Source organism: Pleurodeles waltl, chromosome 11, assembly GCF_031143425.1.
Source record: "Pleurodeles waltl isolate 20211129_DDA chromosome 11, aPleWal1.hap1.20221129, whole genome shotgun sequence".
NCBI lineage: Eukaryota > Metazoa > Chordata > Amphibia > Caudata > Salamandridae > Pleurodeles > Pleurodeles waltl.
This window is the reverse complement of record NC_090450.1, coordinates 255579325-255607105: the sequence shown is the minus strand read 5'-3', so window position 1 is coordinate 255607105 and position 27781 is coordinate 255579325.

Genomic DNA, 27781 nt, shown 5'->3' with positions numbered 1-27781 from the left:
GGCACTTTGTTTTGCTTTATACCCTATTTTTCTTTCAATATTGAGGGTGTGCATTTTCCCTTTTCCCACTTTTAAACGGCATTCGGGTTACACGCAGTCTTGATTATATGAACACGCGGCCACGCTATACATTTGCGTCGTTGATTTTTACGGCGCTTGACCAAGTTTGAGCCCTGTCTCTGTCCGGTGGCATTTCCTATTTCTCTTACAATAATGAGGGTGGGTACTGCCCCTTTTATTAGTGACAGTGCTTAATTTGTGCTTGTTGTTTCCGGAGCTGAGCACCGGCACTTATTTTTGAGGGCCGGCGTTATTATTCTGCCTCAAGCATTTATTGCGAGCAAAAGACACATATGGGAAAGCCGTAGGAAGAGAAAAACAAAAAGGCTTCACAGTGGGATAAAGAAGAAAGCTGCAGGAGTGAGCTGAAGGGACAGGGAATGGCTTTAAATGGATTGAAGAGGCCCAAGATGGCTTCAGGATTACGTTGCCTCAGTATTCCATGTTCGGACATTTAATTGCAGCAGCCACTTGTTTAAGAGGAGGGCTTTAAGCACCGGCATCTTTTTATTTACAAATTAAGCACTGATTAGTGGCATACAGTGGAAACAAGGTCTTGACTCAGAAGATGGTCTTTCCTTCTTTTGGGGTTTGTCATGTTTCTTTTTTCTAATTTTCCTACACATTCCGTGACAATAATACAGGATGAGATAGAACACGTTCTGTTTTGGAATAAATATAGTATGATGTGTCCTTGTTTTTCTCTATGGCAGCAGTGTACCTTTTCAGCAATAACATTTTCATGCTATTAGATCAGGTGAACATTAACATCTGCTTTAGTACATTCTGAGGTATTTTTTCTGAATGTCCTGTTTCATGCATAATTGATTTGGATAAGCGTCTCTCTTTTAAAACATCATTATAGATACCCTGAATGAGTTCTGGTTTATGCTTCCAGAGGATGTAGTCCTTCTTCTGACAATGGCCGGTAAGCCCTAGTTATTTTGAGTCATGTGTATCGAGATGAGTGATGTTGCAGTATTGCACTTCCAGTTTTTTCCATGTCATTATTCATTTTTATAATATGATGTTCTAGAATTGATTTATATTTATTTTTGGCATACATATCTTTGGTTTTACAGGTTCCCAGTAGTTTTGTGATAGTTGACACAGAGCTGCAGTGATAAAAAAAAAAAAAAAAGCTTTTTCCTTTTCATTTAAATGAACATATTGTCATCATATTTTTGATATTCTGGAGAAATATTGTTGCAGTCCTGATGAAGCGCCAATGGATCCATTCTGGACAATTATTTAGGCGCGAAACATGGTGACTTTGTGGAGTGGTCAAAGTTATTGTACTTGACTTCGAGAGTATGTAAAGTGTGGGACCTTCAACTCCCTTTCACTTTTCCTAAGTTTTTAATCTTGACCGGGCCCTTGCTCATTTATTAAAGATTTTTATACTGAGGAGGTCCCCGAGTCAATTTTATTTTTATTTTTCATTTTTCTTTTCTCCAGCTGCCTCTTAGTAACCTAAGACGTGTTGGTACTCAGATACAAATTACTTTTATCGCAAGTTGGTCCAAAGTAGGACCCCGTCAGACATTGCAGTGCCAGTCTGGCGTGGAGCAGAGCCCGATGATGATGCATGAGTGCTATTGCTTCCGAAGGAGTGTGGGCCCGTGTTGAGAGTTTCAAACAGCCTCCACTTGTTTGGAACTGTGAACTCATTTTTTCTATCATAAAAACAAGTGCCTTTAGGAAACAAGTAGCCCCTGATTATGGTACAGGAATAATGCAAACTCCTCACAAAATGTATGTTACTGTGAAGTAACATACCACCAGTAACGTATATTTATGAGTTAATCCTCCCAGAAAGGAGAATCACAATGGGGACCCGGTTGTACTGAAAAGAATTCTGTACGTTTTTCCCTGTTCAGGGTGGATTAACACTCATATTTACCACGTACTCTAAGCAGGTGGTAAATGTGAAGTTAGTGCAGGTGCCGGGGAGAGGTGGCGTGAGGGTGCTTGAGAGTGTGGTGGAAGGAATAGAAAAAGACGGTCTGGCAGGGAGAGCATTTCCCCCCCCCAAAAAAAATGCAGATTGCATTGCAACAGAGTTCTGAGAGTAGTGACTTGCTATTGTAGCCAACGCACAAGCTATTTTATCAGCTGTCTTTTTCTGGCTACTAAAATAAGGTCTACTGTTCACGCACCTGCGAACTCATGTTATCGGAACACCGGCCCCACTTGTGGTCATACTGAGAGGAATTCACTACGGAAATTCTGCTCCGCCCAACTCATAATCAGACTCAAAGAAGCCATCTCCATCATTCTCCGGGTCGAGTTCGGAAAAGTGCCTCCATCGTATAAGATAATCATGTAATATTTTTATTGTGAAATCGTTTCCTATTCCAAACAATGATGAGAGCCTCAGAAAACAAAGTAAAAAAGCGTTACCTGTAATTTCACTTGCTGTGTCAGCTGTTCCTGTGAACTGCAGGGTTATTTTGATGCTACTGGTCAAGTTTTTAGTTCACAAGTGATAATGTTTCTTACTACGACAGAGTTCCGCAGTCAGAACGCTGAATGCAATATGAAAATAGGTGACAGGAGTGTACAGGAGATTGCACACTCCCATATTTTATATCTGTACTACAGCTGAAAATAGTAGGTATTCAACTCTCCAAAGCCTCAATGGGCTTGGTGTGCAGTACAAATAAACAATAAAGACAAATACAAATAATTCTGAGAGATCCATATTCACTAATCATAAAGAAAAGTGCTTTGGCCTCTCTCTGTATTATTGGTGCCACGGTGTTATGTTCTGAGTGCTTTTGACTCCAGATTGAATTACCACATTTTAAAAATATTCTCTGATTTTCAGAAAGTCCCCGCTAAAGACCTCTGGTTCAACTTTGTTGGACGGCAAACGCAGACATAAATTCAGCAGCACATGTATTCAGAATGGGGGTCCAACAGTATGTAGCACTCATTTCGTTTGAAGAGTGTTTTTGAGGCATAAACAGTTCTGCATGGCTAGAACCGCTGTCTTCTCCCGAGCCATGAAAGGATACTGTTATCTGTTAAGTCCCGTTTGCCAGACTGGAATCCATAAATCTGTCTTTGAAGCTTAGCCCGTCCCACTGCTCCACTAATTTTGTGGATTTCCTTTTCAAATGAAGCATAACTGCCAGTTTTTAATGTGTTCTGCAGGTTCCAAATGTCCCATCGTTTGTTCCTTCAACATCTTTCGTGCATTATAAGCCATTAAAAGAATAGATCAAGGATTTGGTTCCTGTTTTATGTACCCTTCATTCTGTTCTTTGCTTTCAGGTTAGACATAAGAGGTACTTTTTTAATGGGAAACACGAGGAAATTGGTAATGCCATTGAAAGAAAACACTCTAATAAGTGACTAACTTAGTTGTATAGACCCCTTTGTGAGAGTAATACATGGATAGCTTGACCACAGAAACAGAGGCAAGTGGCTGCTAAACAGAAATGCGGGTTCACTCAGACCATAATTTCGTTAAAAGATCACCGTTTTTCTTAGGAGCCCGCCACCGGAACTGCCAAATGCCTAGATTCACTGAATACCAAGACCGGCTAGTCCTGAGATCACTCCATGCCTCTTTCATCCAATACCCTCCACCTCCTGTCTCTTTATCTCAGACTTCTAAGGTTTTTATCCTTCATTGTTTCCTTTGTTTCTGTTTTACTTTCTTTCTCTTCCTCATTTTTCTGCCTTTCTCGCACATGCTCAGGGTCAAAGTCTGATTATGAAAATTAAGGCCCAGGTCCTAAAATAAGTGCCGGAGACAACTGTCTGCAACCTGCTGCACCAATTAACACTGAATTGACTTTCTAACTACAGAAGTTAGCCTTGAAGGGCAAGAAGAGGCGCTCAAGATAATCTACTCATTTGTATACTAGACAACAACAAGCACAGTGTGTGTCTGTTACGACTCTGTCGTCCCGTTTCTAGGGGGCGCTGTAAGGGGACTCTCGGTAGCCTGGGAATCACCTTGAACACTTATCTAGAGTCCCTTGCTGACTCCTGTTTGTTTCTCTTTTCGCCATGGTATACTTGTGTAGTACTACATTTGCTTCCTGGGACAGCAAATCCCGTAATGCACAGCCTGGTAGTCAGGAAAGCCCGGATTCTCTTTCCCATTGTTTTCTATGGGAGAAGTCCAGTTGCTCCTTTTCACCTGATCCTCTCCTCCAGGACTTGAAAGTGTCTGAAACTACACACACCTGAGACCTCTTCTGTGCAGTGCAGCTTGGAACTGCTTATTAGCAGCCATTTCCTTAAGATCCCTGTCGTGCATTTGAGTTCGATTCCTTCGTGTTACAGACACTTTGTCAGATGGTGTTCCAGTTTTGTTCCTGTTCTGTTCCAGCTTGATCCTGTTTCCCGTTTCTCTGCCCTGCTCCTGATTGTTCCAGCCAGAGTCTGCTCCCTATCTCTTAGCCTTGTACCTGTTTGTTTCTTCCAGAGCCTGCTCCCAGTTTCTCTGCCCTGCTCCTGCCTTGTTTCAGCCTGAACCTGCTCTCTGTTTCCCAGCCCTGTTTACTGTTTATTCCTACTCCCTGTATTCCAGCCCTGTCCTGGTCTGTTCCAGCCAGAGCCTGCTCTCTATTTCCCAGTCTTGTCTCTGTTTGTTCCAGCCAGAAGTTTGCGCCCTGTTTTCCAGTCCTAGTCCTGTCTTTGCTTCAGCCTGAGCCCGTTCCCAGTTCCTGCCTCTGTCTCTTAGTTTGTCCCTTCTGTTTCTGTTTCCTCTCGGTATTTGTGTCTGATAAGTGTCCTATCAGTCTTCACCAGTGTATAAGTGTCCTCCTTTGTACAGGGGTTGGCTCCTGGTTTCCAGTAGGCAATTCTAGCCCCCATCCTTGTTTAGTGTTATACGTTGTCTTTCGTGCCTAACAGTGACAGTGTGCTATTGCGGTTTTTCCAGGAATTGCCACTGTGTTTCCAGCTGGACCCACAAGAGCTTGTCTTGTGTATGTAAGTACTATCCTTGTTTGTGCTCTAGGGTCCAGAGACAGAATCACTTCTGATGCCTCCTTTCTATGGGGCTGGCAGGGTGAATATCTGTAAGAGCAAACTGCACAGAGGCATTGACCTTCCCTGTCACTGTGGGAGGTTCTGCGCCTTACTCTGTGTACAATCCCAGCGTGATTGTCAATTAGTAATCTGTTTCCTGTTTGTTCACACAAGGGTTGCTCTGCTTTTACTTTCCTGTGCCTGTCCATAGCTGTCCTTTCCGTGTATGCCTTTAGCTGCTCTTCTGCCCCAGTATACTACCTCTTTAGGATATTCAGTGACCTCAAGGGGTGTCCCAACCAGAGTCCTGATCAGACCCGCCCGAAACCGTGACAGTGTCAGCACCTCCTTTGATTTTAGCACTCACCAGTGCAACCTGTTTTAGAATGTAAGAATGAAAAAAGGTTTTTGAGGCTTATGTATGAGTTGTGGAGAAAACATATTTACGGGGAAACAAAAGGTGTCCATGTTCAAATAATGTCTGGGTGCAGAAGGTAGAGAGACCCTGAAACTTCTTCCTCCTTCCTTGATGGCTGATGAAGAAGATGAGTTAGAAGAATTTAATTTAAGAATTAAAAGGCTGACCTTCAAAAATGAGGAGAAAAATTCAATAGTTGATGTGAGAAAGTAGCCTCTATCTAGCATGGTTACCCCCACTTTTGGCCTGTTTTTGAGTTTGTGTCAGTGTGTTTTTACTGTCTCACTGGGATCCTGCTAGCCAGGACCCCAGTGCTCATAGTGAAAACCCTATTTGTCAGTGTGTTTTGCCTGTCTCACTGGGATCCTGCTAGCCAGGACCCCAGTGCTCATAGTTTGTGGCCTAATGTGTGTGTTGGCAGTAGTGCTTAAGTGTGTCATTGAAGTTCTGCTAACCAGAACCTCAGTGCTTCTGCTCTGTCTGCTTCCAAATTCGTCACTATGGGCTAGTGACTTCATTTACCAATTCCAATTGGCACACTGGACCCCCCTAAAAAGTCCCTAGTATATGGTACCTAGGTACCCAGGGCATTGGGGTTCCAGGAGATCCTTGTGGGCTGCAGCATTTCTTTTGCCATCCATAAGGAGCTCAGACAAACCCTTTCGCAGGACTGCCACTGCAGCTTGAGTGAAATAGTGCACACACTATTTCACAGCCATTTTCATAGCACTTAAGTAACTAATAAGTCATTTATATGTCTAGCCTTCATTTACTGAAGGCTAGGTGCAAAGTTGCTAAGTGTGAGGGCACCCTTGCACTAGCAAAGGTGCCCCCACACTGTCCAGGGCCAATTCGCCGGACTTCATGAGTGCGGGGACGCCATTACACGTGTGCACTACGCATAGGTCAATACCTATATATAGCTTCACAATGGTAACTCCGAAAATGGCCATGTAAGGTGTCTAAGATCATGAAATTGTCCTCCCATTCCAAATCTGGTATTGGGGAGCCAATTCCATGCATCCTGGGGGCTCCACCATGGACCCCCAGTACTGCCAAACCAGCCCCCTGAGGCTTGCACTGCAGCTACAGCTACAGCTGCTGCCACCTCACAGACAGGGTTCTGCCCTCCTGGGGACTGAGCAATTCAGTCCCAGGAAGGCAGAACAAAGCATTTCCTTTGGGAGGAGGGTGTTACACCCTCTCCCTTTGGAAATAGGTGTTACAGGCTTGGGAGGGGTAGCCTCCCAGAGCCTCTGGAAATGCTTAGAAGGGCACAGATGGTGCACTCCTTGCATAAGCCAGTCTACACCGGTTCAGGGACCCTCAGTCCCTGCTCTGGCGCAAAACTGGACAAAGGAAAGGGGAGTGACCACTCCCCTGTCCATCACCAACCCATGGGTGGTGCCCAGAGCTCCTCCAGTGTGTCCCAGACTTCAGCCATCTTGTTTTCCAAGGAGTGGGGACCGTCTGAAGACCTCTGAGTGACCAGTGCCAGCAGGTGATGTAGAGACCCCTCCTGATAGGTGCATACCTGGATAGATAGCCAATCCCCCTCTCAGGGCTATTTAGGGTCTCTCCTGTGGGTTCCTCTTAAGATTCTGCTTGCAAGTTTCCATCAGGTATCCTCTGCAACTAATGCTTCATCCTCTGACATCGGATCAACCGCAGACTGCTGCAGGAACCGCTGTAACTGCAACAAAGTATCCAGGAGGGCTACTTCGACTCTGCAACTTCAGCTCCAGCCAGCAACTGCTACAGTTTCCCTGGTGTGCCTGCTCTGGGGACTCCCTGTCTTCACCCTGCACCAGAAGGACAGAAGAAATCTCTTGTGGAGTGACAGAGTCACTTCCCTGCTCCAGCAAGCACCTTTTAAGACAACAAACGGTTCTCTTGGACTCCTCTCCTGGAAACGAGCGTACTCCTTGAAACACAGGTGGTGGACTCCTTCGACACAGACTGTCCTAAGGTCCTGCTGTCCAAATTTGGAGGAGGTAAGAGCTTGCCTTCCCCTCTTGTTACAGTACCCCTGTGCACCGCGTAATCTTCACCTCCTGAGGCCTCTGTGCACTGATTGCAAGAATCCGTCATGCACAGCCTGGCCCAGGTCCCCAGCACTCTATCCTGCGACACTCAACTCGCTGAGTTGTTCACCGGCGTCGTGGGACCTTCTTTTGTAGTGCTGCAGCAACAGCAATTTGCATCTTCTTTGTCCCGGTGTCCTGGGACCTCTGTGGGTGCTGCCTGGTCAGTTGTGGGTTCCCTCCAGTGTTGCGAGCCCCCTCTGCCTCCTCAGTCTGAGTTGAGGCCCCCAGGTCCCTCCTGGATCCAGGCAGCGCCATTTTGACGCAATCCGCGACATTGCTTGAACCAAGGCATCCAACATCTCCACATGGGACATCCTTTGCATCACGCAGGAACCCGCAGACATCTTCTTTGGTGCTCTTCTGCAGACTTCTTCCAACCGGAGAATCCTCTTTTGCACCATCTTCTAGGTTGGCAGGGGCTCCTGTCCTTCCTGGAATCTTCTGCGACTTCTGGACTTGGTCTCCTCTCTTCACAGGTCTTCAGGTCCAGGGATCCACCATTTGTTGCCTGCAGTCTTGCTTGGTTCTTGAAATAACTCTAATCACGACTTGTAGTGTGTCCTAAGGAAACTTGCAGTACTTTACTCCTTCTTTCCTGGGCTCTGGGGTGGGGTATTTTACTCAACTTAGTGATTTTCTTACACTCCCAGTGATTCTCTACACACTACACTTGTCTAGGGGGGAATTTGTGATTCGCATTCCACTTTCTTAGTATATGGTTTGTGTTGGCCCTAGACTTATTTCTTCCTAAAGCATTCTATGGTATGTTCTATCGTTTGCACTATCCTATTACTATTTACTCACCTGATTTTGGTGTCTGGTGTATATATTGTGCATAATACTTACCGCCAGAAGGAGTATTGCCTCTAAGATATTTTTGGCCTTGTGTCACTAAAATAAAGTACCTCTATTTTTGATAACACTGAGTATTGTCTTTTATTGTTTATAAGTACTGTGTAACTATAGTGGTATTGCAGGAGCTTTGCATGTCTCCTAGTTCAGCCTAAGCTGCTCTGCTACAGCTACCTCTATCAGCCTAAGCTGCTAAAACACTACTACATTTCACTAATAAGGGATAACCGGACCTGGTATAAGGTGTAAGTACCCAAGGTACCCACTCCAAACCGGGCCAGCGTCCTACAGTTGAACTTCATGAGCTCCTCTCGAGGTGCCAATTTCTAGGCAATTAGTTGAGAATTATATAGCTGCATTTAGAGCATTAGCTGCGTGTCACCACTGTCAGGAGTATCATCAGCATACATGCCAACACATCTGATTCAGATGGTAGACACACTTTTTTGAAGAAACACTTTCTCACACTTGAAATTGCCTCCAGTTCAATGCGAGCCAATGGGGAAAAATAATTTTCCTTGATTTATTTTTCAAAATCTCCGTCTTTTCTGCTTCCAAATGTTGGAATGTATGCACCAGTACCACCTGAATTGGCTGCACAGGGCCAGGAGGCACAATCATGGGCAACCCTATGGCATCCTCACTACAATGGAACACCGGATGTCACCTTTAATAGCCCCCAGGTAACACCCTATAAAAAAATTATGTGTTGCACATTTCTTTAACAGAGAGAATGAACAAAGGGCCAAAGTGAACAACCACACTTCTGGCTTTAAGTAGTGAAATAGAAGTCGGAGACTAACAAGTAGATTGCTCAACAGCGATCTCTGCTTCTTTTACACCTCTCTGGGGTGGAGGACAAAAGGGTAGGCAAAGACATAGCGATCCCAAAAAGGGAAACTACCCACACATAGGTAATGATGATATACATAGAAGAATGTGGATAGTAGTGGTCAAATGGGTGCACTTCCTATGAGTTATTCGAGGTACAAACACTTATAGTTCAAGTTGGAAATGGTCCAAAATAAGATAAAGCACGGTGCTGAGTGGTAATGTATGCTTCACTACCCAGCAGCATAAGATGGTGTCCAAAATGTGACACCTGACATATGTTCCTAAAGATATTGCAGCACTTCCAAATAGTCCATAATCAACAAGTCATCCAGATGAGTTTGGTTGCAGTAGGTTCTATTTATTGTAGGTATGGGCATCAATGTGGCAAGATGAGTATGATTCCACAATCATAGCCAACAGGTTTCATCACACTTGCGACTTTTTTTAAGGCTGCAAAATACATAGAAACATGTTTGACAAACCTAATATACAAGTGTGGAGGATGATAGCATAAAATTCCCAAATGTAGACAATTATATAGGTGTGTGTCCATCCAAAGAAGGGGGCAGATGGTGGAGCACCCCTACAAGCAAAGAAAGGGAGCCAAGTGATCATAAAGCATGTCTTTAATTTTATGACAGAAAATAATACCAGTGAGAAGTGTAAAAACAAAAAGAGAAAATGTGCATGTCAAATGCACAAATGTGTGGTTCGACCTATCCTCTGCCAGATAAGTAAGACATGCAGAGACAGACTTGATCTTCCCAAACCAAAGTGAGTGGAGTAGGTCGGCTGTAGTGACCAGTGGAGGGTGCTGGTAATTATTCAAATTCATTTCTGCGCAATTTCTGAAGCAACCAAACTAAAGAGTCAAGGAAAATGTAATAAAATACTGTACCTAGTTAAGTAAAGGAAGTATAAGTCATGACAGCATCATCATGCCCGTAGGTAAGAGCACTCCATTGTCTAAAACAAAACATGTGGCACCACAGTCAGTAACGGAAAGCAGAGCCTTAATGAGGAGTATGTGTAAGTGAACAAAAAATCTACACACCTCACTATTTACAAAATGTAACAAGGTAAAAAGGAAAAACGGTCACTAATTCATGAAGCAAAGGGAAATGGTAGTCCCTATTAGAACAATGACCATAATAAGTCCAGAACCTAGAGGGAAGGGAGAAATAGAAAAACTAAGGCAAGGTAGATATAATCACAGCAAAAAAGAGATAAAAGTCACATGCTAAGAAAAAGGGGACTGGTATTAATAATGTGGAAAAAGGACAAAATGTACCCAGGTTGCAAAATCTGATCCCAACTACCAGTTTGGAGTGGGAAAGTGTGTGCATATTAACGGAGAAATAGCAAAATAAATTCTAAAACCATTCTGTGGCCAACAGTCTGCCATGCTAATGCAGGACCACATAGAGGGTAAACAGCAAGGTAAATAAGGCCTGAAACGCCAAGGCAGAATGGTCACCACCTAAGAACTGTAACCAACAGTTTCGGAGATAGTGAGAAATCTCCTGAGCACCACCAATAGTCCCTAATCAGGTAAAATGTTTGTATATGTGAAAAATGGCTTGCTATAGTAAGCCCCGAGTATGAGATATATAAGCCCAGACTACGAGCATAATGACGAAAAATCACTGAAGCTAGTGTAAGTAAATAGAGGACAAACCGCAACAGAGGGGGAAATAACGTGGACATAGCAGACAAGGTAACCGCTACGCTATTAAACATAAAAAGAATAAGCGAGCAACTCGAAATCCGCTTACCTAATGTGACCGAAGAACAAGTGGAGTCCAGAAAGTGCGTGGATGCCGCACAGAGTGCTTATATGCCCCGCGAAAACAGAAGACTGACAAGACTAGCACCAGAGTCAAGACCGAGGAATGTAGCAGCCATCTTACGTGTCAAGAATAGAAACAAACTGCAATAAAAGGGGTATAAATGCAGGCATGGCGGACAGGTTAACAGCTGCGATATGTATATTAAAAAATGGAATGAAAACCCTGTCTGTAGAAAAAAAAGGTGGCATCCAAAAAATCTATGGATGCCACACAGGTCAGTTAAATGCCTCGTGAAGACAAAAGGTGGACAAGACTAGTCCCGAACTGAAGACCAAAACCATGGCGGCCATCTCACACTGTGTCCCAAAGGGGAAGTTATAGCAAGAGGGAGGAGAAAATCCTCTTGGAGTAACATAACATGATAGCAGAGATGGAGTTGGAACTAAAGCTGGCTCTGAATTAAATCCTAAGAGACATGAAGATATACGAACCTAAAAACCAGCACAATGATAAATGGATAAGCTGTCCCAATAGTGGATGGCAACACACAGTGAGCATTGCAGTGCAAAACTAGTAAATGCAAAGTGGGACGTCACAAGTGAGAGTGGCTAGTAGTGGACGATAGACCATAGTAGTGGTCAAGATGGGGACAGAAAGACTACACATGCTATTCAGAAACACAAATAGGTGTCAGTGCGATGCTGGGTAATAAAGATGTTATTGACAAGCATGGTGTGCGGTAATACGAACAGGGACACAAATAGTGGGAGGACCCAAGATGAGTTTGAGAAGCAACATAGTAGATACATCGCGATGAGAAAAGGTTACAAACAGATCCCAGTAACAATGGTGTTATACAAGGTACTAATGGGTCAGGATGGGTACAATGAAACCCCAAAACCCAAAATCCAAAAAAAACAAGACTATTCATGAGTAAAATCAGTACTGTAAGTCATCAAAAGGTAATGCTACAAACGGTATAAATTTCACTGACATCCTAGCTAAGTCAACTGATAAGTTGTGAGATATAATAAATCAATCATGAGTTGTTCGTAATCAATGCTGTACATCATCTTGAGGAGGCATCACCAAGCAAAGTATATGTTCCACTGGCAACTTAGCTTGGAGTTCAACATAATGTGACATACACTAGATCAGTCATGTGTGTTGGGTCCTCACAAAAACACATGCAATTCCCTGTCCGTGTTGAGACCCATGTCCACCGCACGTAGTTTAATGATCCATTTAGCTTCACACTTTCTAAGTTCAGCAACCATGTCACCACCTCTTACGTCATTAGTGATACGTCTGATTCCATGGAATATAATGCCAATCACCTCTGATCCCGGATGTCCAGAGTCATAGTGGGATGCCAAGGGATAGTTGGGGTTGTTATTTCTGATAGCTCTGATGCGTTCCTGAATGCGTTCCTTCGGAGGATGAATAGTACTGCCCACAAAGATCAAACCACTTTGACCGACAATACAATTTGCTGTTACAGTTAATGAACTGCTGCATACGGTATACATGTACAGAATTATATGAAAAATCCACCAGCTTGTCCTTGGCAAATTGGCAAACATTACAACATTTACATTTGACGAAGCCTACGGGTTGGGGAGGTAACCAGTTATTAGGCTGGTCACATGTGTTTGAACCAATGTAGCTGGGACAGAACCTATTTCCACGACTACATGTGATTTGAGGTCTGCTGTTGACAAATTTGTGCAATGTTTTGTTTAACAGAAGCAAATGCCTGTGGCGTTTGAAGATGCAGTGCATTGCAAAGCTCTGTGCATTATATCTGGTGATTATGGTTGTATATCTGTTTTTGACCCGTTTGCCAGTCCCATGGGTCTAGAGTGATCCCCGTGGAGTGTTCATAATCCTAGTTTTAGCTTCAGATAAAACCTGATCCAAGTACCCCCTTTGTTGGAAACGTTTGACTACAGCCAACTCCCATACAAACTTGTGGTCATTGCTATAATTCCGTCGTACTCTAGTCGTACTCTAGTCATTTCTCCTAATGGTATAGCATTGATCTGAGTAGACGGATGTGCATGTAAGACAGAATTACATGCAGTAGATTTCCTATAGAGTCTAGGCATGCTTTAAGAATTCTCATCATATAGGGTGAGATCAAGAAACTCTATTTGTTTCACATTAATGTGTTGGGTGAGTCGTATACTATACTCATTACAATTGCGATGATTACATAACAGTTCAAACTTCTTGGTGCCCCATCCAAATTATGATAATGTCATCAACGTATCTGCCCCAATACAAGATGTGGTTTGTTAGTTCATGAGGGCAGGATGACCATACATGGTGTTTCTCGAAACGCCCCATATAGAGATTGGCATATGAGGATGAAAATTTGGCTCCATGGCTACACCCTGTATCTGCTTATACCACTTGCCATCATGTAAGAATACATAATGTTCCAAGACCAGTCTGGTGAGTTCAATCATCATTTCTGTATGTTCAAACAAGGTGGCATTCGTCGTGGAAAGAGTGGAAGTGAGAACAGACATGACCATTTCTAGTGGAATGCAAGTATACAGAGAAATAACATCAAGTGTTGCAAAGCAACAGTCGGATGTCCAATTAATATCCTCCAATTAACACAATAAGTGATTTGTGTCACAAATTTAGGACGGTAAATTCTGTGCTAGCAGTTGGAGGTACATCAATGAATTCAGAAATATGTTCAGTAGGAGAGCCTACGCCTTATCATGGTCCTTTTTGCAACAGGGACTACCATTTGCCTTTGTTACATGAATTAGTGTCCGGTTTTCCTTTTTACCTCTTGTTACATTTTGTAATAGTGAGGTGAGTAGCTTTTTTGTTCACTGACACATACTCCTCATTAAGGCTCTGCTTTCCATTATTGACTGTGGTGCTACATGTTTTGTTTTAGACACTAGAGTACTCCTACCTTTGTGCACGATGATGCTATCATGACTTATACTTTCTTTACTTAACTAGGTACGGTATTTTATTACGTTTTCCTTGAATCTCTGGTTTGGTTGCTTGAAACATTGTGTAGACTCAATTTAAATAATTATCAGCACCTTCCACGGCTCACTTCAGCCGACCTACTCCACTCCCTTTGGTTTAGGCAGATCAAGTCTATCTTTGCATGTCTTACTTATCTGACAGAGGATGGGTCAAACCACACATTTATGCGTTTGACATGCACATTGTCTCTTTTTGTTTACACACTTCTCACTGGTATAATTTTCTGACATAAAATTAAATGCATGCTTTATGATCACTTGGCTCCCTTTCTTTGATTGGAGGGGTGCTCTACCATCTGCCCCCTTCTTTGGATGGACACACACCAATATAATTTTCCACATTGGGGAATTTTATGCAATCATCCTCCACACTTGTATATTAGGTTTGTCAAACATGTTTCTATGTATTTTACAGCCTTGAAAAAGTCATGAGTGTGACGAAACACGTGTTGGCAGTGACTGTGGAACCATACTCATCTTGCCACATTGATGTCCATACCTACAATAAATAGAACCTACTACAACTGAACTCATCTGGATGACTTGTTGATTATGGACTATTTGGAAGTGCTGCAGTATCTTTAGTTTAATAATGATCAATACTTAGTCTCAGCTACAACTTGAAGTCCAAAAAGCACAATGTTAAGAGATACTCTTCACTGCTATCAGTGCAATCCATATCTATAATTATCACAAAAAAAAACAAAGGTTACAGAGACATTATAGTTGGGTTCAGATTATACTCACACAAAACCATAGAAATTCAGCGGTTATAACTATTCTTGTCTCAAGAAGCTATGACTCGTGCCCTATGGTAACTGTGTGTGTGAATTTTAAATCTAACAACAATGTCCCTAGATCATTTTTTTAATGGGAAGTAATACCATACGTTAATCCAACCACCGGCATGCACGGCCTTTGGATGTGCATGGAGGGGTTGGCCACCGTGCCTGGCCTGCAGTCAGGTCCTGTGGCCAACACCCCGCATGTAGCCAACCCCACGCTGTGGGTTTCTGAGTGGCTGTGAAGGTGGCTGTAGGGGTGTGTGTGGTTATATGGGTGTGTAGGTGGTTGTGTGACTGTATGAGTGGGTGTATGAGTGCGTGTGTAAGGATGGGTGGGTTTGCAAGTGGTTTAGTGGGTCTGTTAATGGGTGTGTGAGTGGCTGTGTCGGTATATGTGTGGATGTGTGTGGGGGTGTATGAGTGGCTGCGTAAGTCTGTGAGTGGGTATGCAAGTGGTTTTGTGGGCCTCTGGTAGGTGTGTGAGTGGCTGTATGAGTGTGTCAGTGGTTGTGTAAGTGGGTTTGTGAGTATGTGAGTGAGTGGCTGTGTGGGTCTGTGGCTGGGTGTGGCAGTGGTATTGTGGGTCTGTGAGTGGATGTGTTGGTGTGAGTGGGTATATGAGTGGCTGTGTGGGTCTGTAAATGGGTGTGCAAGTGGGTTTGTGGGTCTGTGAGTGGATGTGTGAGTGGCTGTATGGGGGTGTGAGTGGGTGTCTGCGACATTTTGTGAGCATATAAGGGGTGTGTGAGTGATGATCTGAATAGGTGTGTGTGTGGGTCTGTGAGACGGTGTAATTATTTTTGGTTCTGAATACACTGACTTGCTGTGGATTTACATGGGGGGACCATTCTGAGCGACGTGGAGGATCCGCAGACCCTAAGACGCCCCCCCAAAAAAACATTTTGGGCAATTTCTTGACCATGAGTAGTCCCTCAGTGAGCCCTCCATCAGTCCCATGAGGTTAGGATACCTCTTCCTGACCCCTTATATCCTATTTAATCTTTATTTCCCCACTCCAGGAACCGTGTTCCGATTCACAAAATGGTGGCCACAACTTTTCTCCCAGGTTGCGGCCATCCAATCACAACAATTCTATTGGCATATGGATCCGCTAGATAGACATAAATGTTTTTTCTTTCATTGCTTCAAAATTACTGAACAGTTTTATGCCAAACTGGCAAAAAGAGATCTTTCTGGACCAAGATCTAGCTTTCTGTCAAATATGGTGTAGTTCCGTCTAGCGTTTCAGGCTGTGGTTGTGTCAAAAATCCTAATGGGAAATGGCATGGAAAAACACGTGGGACCTTCCCTTTTTCTCAGCCCCTGCTTGCTGAAACACCGCCAAAATTTCCAGGCAGCAGCTGGAGTGAGTGGCAGACAAGTTTTGAAAATTTCATGAAGATTCATAAAACGACGCCAAAGTTATTGACAAAGCAAAAAATGCTTTTCTTATGGAAACTAGGTCCAAACTATAACTACCTACTGGCAACTGCCAGTAGGTAATATAAGATATTTCTATATGTAACTGAGTGTTAGAAATGGGGTCTTTGGTTGGCAGTCAGGTTATCCCCTGTCCATGCAAGGACCTCACTCTAGTCAGGGTAAATCACACACAATCCAAATTATCCTGTGCCCATCATCTGATAGCTTGGCACTGAGCAGTCAGGCTTAACTTAGAAGGCAATGTGTAAAGTATTTGTGCAATAAATCATGCAATAACACAGTGAAAACACCACAAAAAAACACCACACAGGTTTAGAAAAATATAAGATATTTATCTGATTAAATTAGGGTCAAAACGATCAAGATTTGATAATCTCAAGTTGAAAATACCACTTTGTTATCAATAAGAGTAGTCTTGAGTTCTTAAAAGCAACAATTGTCTCTTGCAAGCACAAAGTACCTGGTTTGCGTCAAAATTACACACATGGAGCCAGCAGAGGAGGAGATGCGTGGAAAACGAAGGGTGTGCGTCGGATTTCCAGGCGCACACAGACGATGCATCGATTCTTTTGCACATGACAAGGGCTTTGCACCGAATTCCGGCGTGCAGACTTGAACCCTCTTTGCGATGCGGGGTCTTTTGACACCCAGGAACGATGAGGAGAAATCCTGGGTGTGCAGGGTGAAGTCACAGGGGCTGCGTCGATTTGGTGGGTGATGCGTCGGAGTTTCTGTCACACGGCAGGCGCTGCATCGATTCCACACGCAGGAAGTCGAGCTGCATCATTCCGGTTCAGAGTTGCGTTGATCTGGTAGGCTGTGCGTCGTAATTTTGGTTGCAATGCTGGCGGTGCGTCGATCTCCAGTCGGGGAGCCGGGCTGCGTTGTTCCGGGTAGGCGAATCACCGCAAGGCAGGTTGTGCATCGATTCCGGCAGGCACAAGGAGTTTCTTTGCAGAGATGAAGTATTTTTGGCCATGAGACTTCAGGAACAGGAGGCAAACTCAATCCAAGCCCTTGGAGAGCACTTCTCAGCAGAGCCAGAGGCCAGCAAGGCAGCAGGGCCACAGCAAGGCAGCAGTCCTTCTCAGAAAAGCAGTCCAGATGAGTCCTTTGGGCAGCCAGGCAGTTCCTCTTGGCAGGTTGCAGCTTCTGGTGCAGAGTGTCTGTTCCAAGAAGTATGTAGAAGTGTCCAGAAGCGCCTGAATTGGTAGAGTCTGAGACCCAGTTTATATACCCAAAGGTGCCTTTGAAGTGGGGGACACTTCGAAGAGTGGCTTTGAAGTGCACAAGGTCACCTTTCAGTACAACCCTGTCTGCCAGGGTCCCAGCGGTCAATCCATTGTGTGAGAGCAGGCCACTGTCCTTTGAAATTTAAGTGTCAGGCCCTCCACCCTTCCAGCCCAGAAACATACATTCAGTATGCAGATGTGTGCAGGTGTGACTGAGCATCCTGTGTTTGTGGATGTCTGGGTGAAATGCATAAGGGAGCTGTCAACCAGCCCAGCCCAGGCATGGATTGTAAGGCACAGAGGGATTTAAGTGCAGAGAAATGCTCACTTTCTAAAAGTGGCACTTTTAAAACAGGATGATTAAAATCCAACTTCACCAGTCAGCAGGATTTTGTATTACCATTCTGGCCCTACTAAATATGACCTGTTTACCCCTTTCTAATCAGAATCTACCATTCAAACAGTGTGTGAGGGTAGTCTTAATGTTAGCCTATAAAAAGAGCAGGCCTAACAGCAGTGGAAAATGAATTTAGGAGTTTTCCACTACCAGTACATATGAAACACACAGATATATGTCCTGCCTTTTACCCACACAGCACCCTGCCCTCTGGGTTACCTAGGGCCTACTTTAGAGTGACTGATATGTAGAAAAAGGGGAGTTTAAGGCTTGGTAAGTACTTTTAAGTGTCAAGTCGAAGTGGCAGTGAAACTGCACACACAGGCCTTGCAATGGCAGGCCTGAGACATAGTTAAGGGGCTACTTATGTGGGTGGTGCAATCACTGCTGCAGGCCCACTAGTAGCATTTAATTTACAGGCCCTAGGCACATGCAGTGCACTTTACTAGGGATTTACAAATACACTAAATATGCCAATTTGGTATGAGCCAATGTCACCATGTTTTAAGGGAGAGAGCATGTGCACTTTAGCACTGGTTAGCAGTGGTAAAGTGCGCAGAGTCCTAAAACCAGCAAAAACAGTGTCAAGAAGCGGAGGGAGGCAGGGAATAATTTAGGGGTGACCACCCCAAGGCTGTCAGGTCTAACATTGAGGCTTACATTCTAGTTTATATGTAGGTGGGTGACACTTTTCTTACAAAGTTACTCGTCACCCTAACCGAGGTGCTGCCGACCTAATCTAGAAATGACTGCCAAGCTGGCTGTAATTTCTAATGCATTGGCAGGAACCCCATCATGCAGTTCCTGTCAATGCTGTTTACAGTTCGGTGCAGAGCTCTGTCAAAATGATGGATCCATGCATCAAATGTTTTCTTTTTTGTTTTCAAAAAGAAAATTGCAAAGCGGATTTTCTTTTTGAAAATAAAAAATAACATGTTCCCCTTTCCATGAAAGTCCTCATCCACGCCGAGGGGAGCATTTAGCAGTTTTCACTGCGCTTTACTGACAGCTTTTCCTGGTGGTGACTGGCAGTGAAAACTGACCTCTAATTCCGCCCATCTAAACTATATGGGTGGAATTAGAGGTCTGCCTCCGACGGCCCTCACTCCTCAGGGCTGTCGGAGGGGTTTACTCGCGGCAGAGACGGAGTAGTCTATGCCATTATTTAAACCTAAAGTCCATCAAGTTTTAAATTTGGGGGCAGACCTTTATCTTGGCGGTATGTATCCTTTGTCATTAGTACAACAGAGCATACATAACAGCAAGATATAAATCGGGGTCTAAGTATCTTTTATTCAGGGCCTTTTTTAACATACAGACATTCACTCAAGCAAGAATCATGCATTTATATACATATACATAAACAAAGCAGTCACTAAGGGCCATATGTATGAAGACATTTTGCATTTCGTACGATGCAACTTGCAATTTTGGACCATTAGCAAATGCAAAACGGCATCTCTGAATGTACGAAAGGCATTTGTGGTGATGCAAAATGCGATTTCTACCATGTAGAAATTGCATTTTGGAAATCGCAAAATAGTAAATCACAAACATGGATTACCAAATTTCCAATCGCTAATCACATGTACAATGGATTTCCTAATTGCGACTAGTCGCAAAATAGGCATTTAGGAAATGCATTTACCATTGATTCTGATCAGGTCGTAACCAGGTGCCAAATATAAAAAGGCACTCAAAATGCATCTGACTCTTTCACAATGGCAGGTTTGTACGTTCTGGCAAGGAGGATGAGGGTTTTCGCTGGGAGGGAGAAAAGGAGGAGGAGACAAGAGAGGATTTTCAGATGACGGTCACCCTGTTTGAACAGACTGAGGAGGAGGTTTATGAGAGGTACAGACTCAGTAATCAGGTATTTTTTTATTTAATTGCAGGCCCCAATACTCAGAAGCAACGGATTTCCATCACATGTGCAGGTATTGTGTTGCCTACACCTCTTAGCTTCTGGTAGTTACCATGGGGTTATAGCAGTAGCAGGAGGGTGTCATAAAGTGCCTTTTCCAGGTTCCTTTGCAGGTTTCTGGACATCATGGTGAGCAAATATATATATATTTCCCCACTACCCGCCAATTATTGCAACTGACCAAATTGTTGTTCAACAGGGTGGCACAAGTCCCCAATGTCATTGGGTGTGTTGCTTGCACACATGTTGAAATATATATCCCCCTCAGCAATTGAATTCATATATAGGAACCGGAAAAGCTGACACTCACTCAATGTACAGGTAGTGCGTAATGCCTCCTGTATCAAAACAGACCTTGTGGCCGGATTCCCCAGCAGCACGTACAACTCATTCATGTTCTGCCAGAGTGGAATACAAAACTGACTGCCACAGGATGAATTTAGCAATGGTTTCCTACTATGTAAGAGAATTGCAGACTCAATTAATACAGTGGGCAGGACAGTGTGTATAATGTGACCTAGTGGTTTCCCTTCTCATGCTCTTAAGATGATAGTGCATATGCCTTGAGTCCCAGGATACTCACATCATACTTGACTCCAATGACAAGAAGTGAAAGGCAGTTGAACAGGACACACAGGACAATGCATTCAAACGTAGAGAGGACCTTTGGGATCCTGAAGTTCTGGTTTCACTGCCTACACAAGGGCGTCGGGCACTACTACCAGACCAGTACAGACCAGAGACATGCTGCAATATCATTGCCACATGTGCTATACTGCATAATATCGCAATGAACACAGGTCTGCACGACATCCCCATAGAGCCTGATTCCAACTCTGATGATAAGTTACGACTACTACAGGTGCAGCAGAAGAGTACATGTGAGGCAGAGGAGCGAGCATGACACACAGAGATAACTATTAATTATTTCTAAGGTAAGATTAGTGAAATTATCTAATATTGAGACCTCACAACTGGTGGTAATGCTTGGTGCATAACAAATCAGCTTTTATTCAGGAAGCAACAACATTGTTTCACTCGAGGATCAAATGTACCTTTGTGGATGTAAGATTGCGAAAAATAAACAACAAAGTACGTAATGCAAAATGAAAACAAAGGAAGCTCATTGCTTTGAGTGTTCAGTGGTCCACTTCTTTTGGCCTCTAGGGTTGGGTGCCCTGTCAGCAGCACTTATCTGTGGGACTTTGGGCATGTAAGTCCCAGAAGTGGTTCAGCTTGAACGACTGTGACTGCATGCTTCCTGACTGGATGTGCCACTGGGCTAGAGCCCTCTTCGCTCTCAGTCTGGTGCAGGATGCTGGGGATACTGATGTTGTGGCTCTGTATATTCTCAAGGAGTGGGGTCACTTGCACTAGCCTAAGTGCAACGTCCTGACAGCAGTGCCCCAGGTCAGTCTGTATGTTCACAGTCTGCCTTGCTAGTGTTGTTGTGGCTACTGCCTATTGGTTGATGGAACATGTGAAGGAATCAAACCTGGCCAGGTACTGACAATGCCTCTGCCTCTGCACACAGTGCTCCTTCTCCATTGCAGCTAGCCACCGTTCCTGCCCTTTCTCCAATTGCTGCATTGATCTAGACATTTGTTGCAGATGCCTATTCACATTCCATTTGTTTTGTTGGCAGGCCCTGTACGGAGATGATGGACCTCTCTAAGCCACCAATCACAGGAGACCTCTCCTACATGTCCTTTGACACGTCATCAATATGGACTGTAGAAGTTTGGCCTCTGTGCTGTCTGTGTGTCCTGCCCTATAATGTTATGGGGTCTTTGCACTGCTATTGTCCCTCATCACTGTCCACAAACTCTGGCAGTGGTGAGGTGGTTGATCTCCTGGCAGTTCAAGTTGGGGTGGGTGGATGGTGATGTTGTGTCATCCATTCCCACATTATTGTCAGTAGCCCCTTCAGCTGCAATGGGTCCTGACACATTCAGGCTGTGATCTGTGGAAATGCATGTATCTAGTTAGTGTAAATAAATGGTTAATGTTTGTCGACAATATTGTTGCAACTGTGATTCATGTGTTTGTGACATGTTTATGTTGTACAGATATGTTTGTTTGTTTCAGTCATCAGCATACAGTGGACAGGCAACTGATGTGTACTACAACTCCCATGATGCATTGCCAGAGTGGGGCAAGCATCTCAATGAAGTTACTCCTGCTGTGGTGTATGATATATGGCTTTGCTATCAATATGTTATATTAGGTAACTAAAGGGAAGATGACTTTCCCTGGATGGTGCCTGCAGTATTGGAGGTGTCAACATCAGACACTACCGCCACACTCTCTGGTTCCAAGATCCCTTTGATGAGTGTCTCCATGGGAGTGGTAGTTGGGTGGTTTCAGGGTCCTCCACTTGTTCCACAACCCTCAGCCCTCCTGCTGGCCACCTTCTCCTTTGTGCCAGACCCGAGGTCGTACCACAGTTTGCATATCTCCGGGATGGTCCTCTGGGTGACTCCTGGCGAGTTCACTTTCTCCAGGAGACTGGTCCAGATCTTGTTTTCTTGGCTCTGTGAAGGAGGCCTTCCCAAACATTTGGTCCATATGGGAGACACATGCTTCTGTTAGGAATTCCAGCTCTTTCTCTGAGAATTTTGCCTTCCTCTTCCTGCTCCCTGAGTCCTTGTTCCCATCTTCTTTGTTCTTATCCAGGAATGGTGTGATACACTGGCAGTGGTGATGCAGGAGCACTCTTTACTTTCAGCACCTTCCTAGCCTTTTGGTAGTGGCCACACCCTATATTTCAAAACTTCTTTGTCTGACATAGTCATTATGCATCAAAAAAGTGACTTTTCTTATTTTGCAATTTTCTATGAGGAAATCACAATTTTGCAAATTCCAAAATTGTAATTTCCTATTGTGAATGCAGAGCCTTAGGAGACGCTTTTAGTGGAATTGCCACTTACATACATACCATTTTGTGATTCCCAAATAGTGATTTCTATGGATTCGCAATTTGGAAGTTGCAAATCCAAAATTTTGTACATATGGTCCTTACTCCTTTGATTTTCACTGGGTTGATACTCATATACTAGGCTGGTGATACTAATTCTGCAACTAAGTAAAGCTCAACAAATTATTCCAAATGATAATTTATATGCAGAATAAATAACCATGTCAGCCACTGTGGCTTCTCCGAACCATGGTGTGGGACAAGAAAGCACACAGGCAAAGCAAAGACTTTGTAACACAACGGATAAGACTCCAACACCAGAGGAGCATCTCCTAAATCTGCTTTGCTCAGGTAACTTGATCATGTACCACACAATAGGACAAATCCTAAACCCTCCACAAAGCTCCAAAAATATTTGCCTCGACTTAGGGCCTAGACTGACCAGGAAAACCGTTACAGAAGTAGTCTGCAAAAACACAAATTTCATCCCAATGTGTTTCACCCATAATTTCACAGGGAAGCTCATATATTCTATAAGCCCTTTCTCTACCACCCCCGGCTGGATACTCTGTAGGACCTTCTTCCTTTCCAGCCAAGCTGGCTGAAGGTCTGATCTTCCAGCATCTTCACCTTCTAAAAGATCACCTCACAAAATATCCAGTTCCTTCATTCTACTAAGTTCACTACCATCATAAATTTGCCACCCAATTCATTACTTTATAACTGTGGCTTGGGATTGTAGGCCTTCTTCATGATGTCTTCAGTCATATTTGACTTCATTTCCAGCAGGTCAGACGTCACTGTACTTCTCCTGCCCATTAGTGCCACAGACGGAATATCTGCAAGAACACCAAACATTCAGAACTAGGTCTTTTCTGAAGGTTGTCACGTAATTTAGTCTTCTAATGTTGCCTCACCATTAGATACATTCCATCTAGTCTGAATGACTACATCACCTTTATCTCTAAAGAATTCCCTGATCCATGTGCCTCCAGTGCTTTCGCTCCGGCCTTAACTATGTGAAATATGTGCTATGCAAAAAATATTCAGCCCAACAAACTCCACAGCTTCTCTTTAACACTCTTCAAGGCTCACTCAATTCTGTTAATTTTAGAACCGCAATGTGCATGCAGGGCATTAATATAACGAATGGGGTCTGTTCACCACCCATTAGTTGAATCCGTTCTTTGAACTCCTCCGATGAATCCTGCCTAGGGCTCTTCGATGCTGCCCCTCAAGGCACAAGATGTTCTCCTTTATTTCTGCTATGTTGACTCACTAGTGACATAGGTTGGCCACAAAGCTTTTTGTACAGTGAAAGGAACTGTTGTGATGGCAGTTTCTTTCAATGTATAGAGATGAAAATTGCTCCAGTGGTCATCTCTAAATTTAACATATGGTAGTCCATTAGGATGGCAAAGGTAATGCCCTCCATCACCCAGATGGAGGTACTACCACCTGTCAAAGCAGAACGACCATTCTCATGGGTTAAGGTCCGAGAATCTGTTAGGCCAATGAGAGTGTATTATTGGTGTCAGCAGTGGGAGAATTTAGATGACCTATTTATTCGTTAGTCCAAAAATTAATAGCTTCAGTATATTGATTTTTTGTAAGCTCATAGATGCAGTGGTAAATCTGACCATTTTAAACAAATCAAAAACAAACTAGTGATAGAACTGCACACTCATTCGGAATGTCAAGTCTTTTACATTATGCGTCGATGGGGCTGAAATGGGAACTGACATATGGTTCATTCACAGCCTTTGCCCATTGAAAGATGATTCCTGTGAGTAACTGCGTGTGCCGTCAACTATGAGCATGTTTTGCACGTTCGATAGTGCTAGCATGTTACAGGCATGGATCACGTTAGGATAGTCCTTGACTGTGCACTATAGGCATTAGAATGCTTCACTTATTTTGCCAAATTGTACAGGGGTCCAGATTTCAAGTTTCAATAAACAGTTTCGTGGGTTAAATTTCTCAACCCAAAATAAAGTTTGTATATGCTAATTTGTCACTTATGCTGCTCATGTTGTAATAGGAGAAGTGTTTTCTCTTCTCTGCAGTGCTTGCTATTGCAAATGTCTGGAGACAGGCTGATCTTGTGAAAGTTTTGTGCTGATAAAATTCAAGGGACACAAAATATATTGCGTCTGAATGATTCCTGAGTTTTGTATTTATTCATGTGATGCAAAATGCAAGCTCCAAGCTCATTATCCCTCTTTACTCAACAGACTCTCTAAGGCACAAAGGGTATAAAAACCAACAACTGATGGAGGGCAAACAGATAAACAGTTTTCTGGGGAAATGCTAAAAACTAGGATCTAATTTGAGGCTGTCAGCCACGCAGGTCAACAGGAGTTTTCACGTTGTTTGGCATAAAAAACTCATCGGGACATACAGGCGTGACACTCTTGTTGGTGTAAAAGGTCATTTATTAGAACAGGTTTTAAACATCATTACTCAAAACTTAACTATATTTCCTTTAACAGACTTTAACTTAAACAATTCATTTTCCTTTATTTCCTCCTTAAAATATCTCCCTTCAATTTCCCTACCGTATCTACTCCCCTATTCTTCCCATGCCTTCCCTGCCTGTAGCCTACCCCTCCCCGCTCTGATCCTTTAAATCCTTGTTTTTCCCCCTGGAAGGGTGGACAAGCCCGCACCTGGCTCTCCACCCTCCCCCATCTCCTGCCATCCCTTCGAATCCACCTGTCCTAAATGACTATTAACCGCCCCTACTTACCCCTTCCTGCCTACCTACGATCTCCTCCTTCTGTCTTCCTTAGCTGGGTGGTCCTAAATAAAAACTCCTTCCTACACTAGCGTCGGCGCGGTGAAGAGGCCGACCCCACCCTCCACCCCCCTTATATACCCTGCCTAAAACCCACCCCCACCTACCTCTCTACCAATGAGGCGCCTTGCGCGCCACTTCCCTTCCTGAAAATGCCCGCGGAGAGACTAGACTGCGTCTCTCCCTCTCCGCGGGCCCCTCCATCGGGACATACAGGCGTGACACTCTTGTTGGTGTAAAAGGTCATTTATTAGAACAGGTTTTAAACATCATTACTCAAAACTTAACTATATTTCCTTTAACAGACTTTAACTTAAACAATTCCTTTTCCTTTATTTCCTCCTTAAAATATCTCCCTTCAATTTCCCTACCGTATCTACTCCCCTATTCTTCCCATGCCTTCCCTGCCTGTAGCCTACCCCTCCCCGCTCTGATCCTTCAAATCCTTGTTTTTCCCCCTGGAAGGGTGGACAAGCCCGCACCTGGCTCTCCGCCCTCCCCCATCTCCTGCCAACCAGGGAAACCCGTGAGGCGTTTCGCTGCCCCACCCTCTCTTATTCCTTGGGACACAAATTTGTACCCCATGCGCTTTCTAATATCAATCTCAATTCTGTAATATAATACACATTGCCTAGTTGTGATAAATGTACCCCATCATCACGAACCAACTCTTTTTCTTGTTCTTTTATGTCCCCGTGTCTCAGCACTTTGATCCCTTGGGCCCAGCAGAAAACCCTCATAGCTCTGTTCAATTTTTTTCGAGCCCGCTCTATGGCTCCGTGATTGATAGCCCCTCTCCAAGCCCTTCTTGGCACAAATTCCGTCCAGATCAAGCATGTTCCACATAGTTTATGTTTTAAAAGTTCCAGATCCCTCTGCATCATTTGAATCAAAGTGAGCCCCGATAGTTTCACCAGATCATTCTCCCCCAAATGTATCAATAACAAATCTGGACACCCCCAATGCGGCAAGTTAATCGTGATAAATGGAAGCAGGCTCCCCCACCTCATACCACTCTTGCCCCACCAGCGCACTTCATGGTTTCTGCTGGGCAGTCCCAATGATCTGCCGTACACTTGCTTCTCCGCAAATTTCGCCGCCCAATGTACAAACGAATGGCCGACCAACCATGTCGTCATCTTTCCCTTCTCTGGCCCAGCCACGCAACCTATAAAGAAAAAACATTGTAACAACTGCCTGGGTATACAAGAAACCCCCCCCTCCCTCCCCTATTTTCTTCTTCTGTCTGTACTTTATTCTTCACGGCCTAACATATCTTTCACAGCACCTCGACTTCCATCTCCCTATGGCCTTGATCTTAGCCCAATCCCATCCCAAATGTGCCGCCTCTGTTGCCGCGCCAATCCTAAAAGAGTGCGTTCCATAATCACCTGCGCGCCGCCCTGTCCTTCCAAGCGCCATTCTCATAACTTGTAAAAGTTGGTAACTCGTTAGCTTCTTTCCCGACGCATGCATGAAAACACCTGTTTCACCTGCCCTTGGCCATCTGTCTTTAAAACTAACCCATTCCTCAAACGGGCAAGCTAAAACCACACCCCCCTTTTTCAACCATATCCATTTGCCTTTCCCCAGCTGGTCAGTTTTTGATCGTCTTAACCATATCCCCAACCTGTCTCTATGCACATATACCTCTTTTCTCCTTACCCCGATTTCTTTCCCCACCCCCAACAACTCTGATACTCTAAAAGCGCCAAAAAACATCCACAACATGCATAACCTAAACAAGCCCACCTCGTATTCATCCCTACAACAAACTGGTAACACCTGTAACATTTCTACCAACATTTCAAACGTAATGGGCTCCCTAGCTGGCTTGTCTCCGCTCACTCTAACTCTGCTCCATCCCTTCAGCATTTTGCCCAATAAGTCATTACGCGCTGGATCATAGCCAAAAAACAATTTTCCATAAAACGACACACCAGCCAGTTTCCCCCCGATAGTAGCTGGAGATAAACCCTCCCCGATCAAAAACAGCACGAAACGTCTAGTCCTGGCTTCCAGCATTGGCAGGCTTTGTGCCCAGAAATTGCCCCAAAAACGTTCAAAAGATTGAAATTCCAACCATGCCATTATGTAATTATGCCGCGTAGACACTGCCAATGACATCTCCACCAGCCCCGTGATCATCATGCCCCCCATTCCCAGATGTCTGCCGGGACCACAGTCTTGTTCCGGTCCGCTCCAGGTGCCAATTCGCGGAAACGCCGCCACT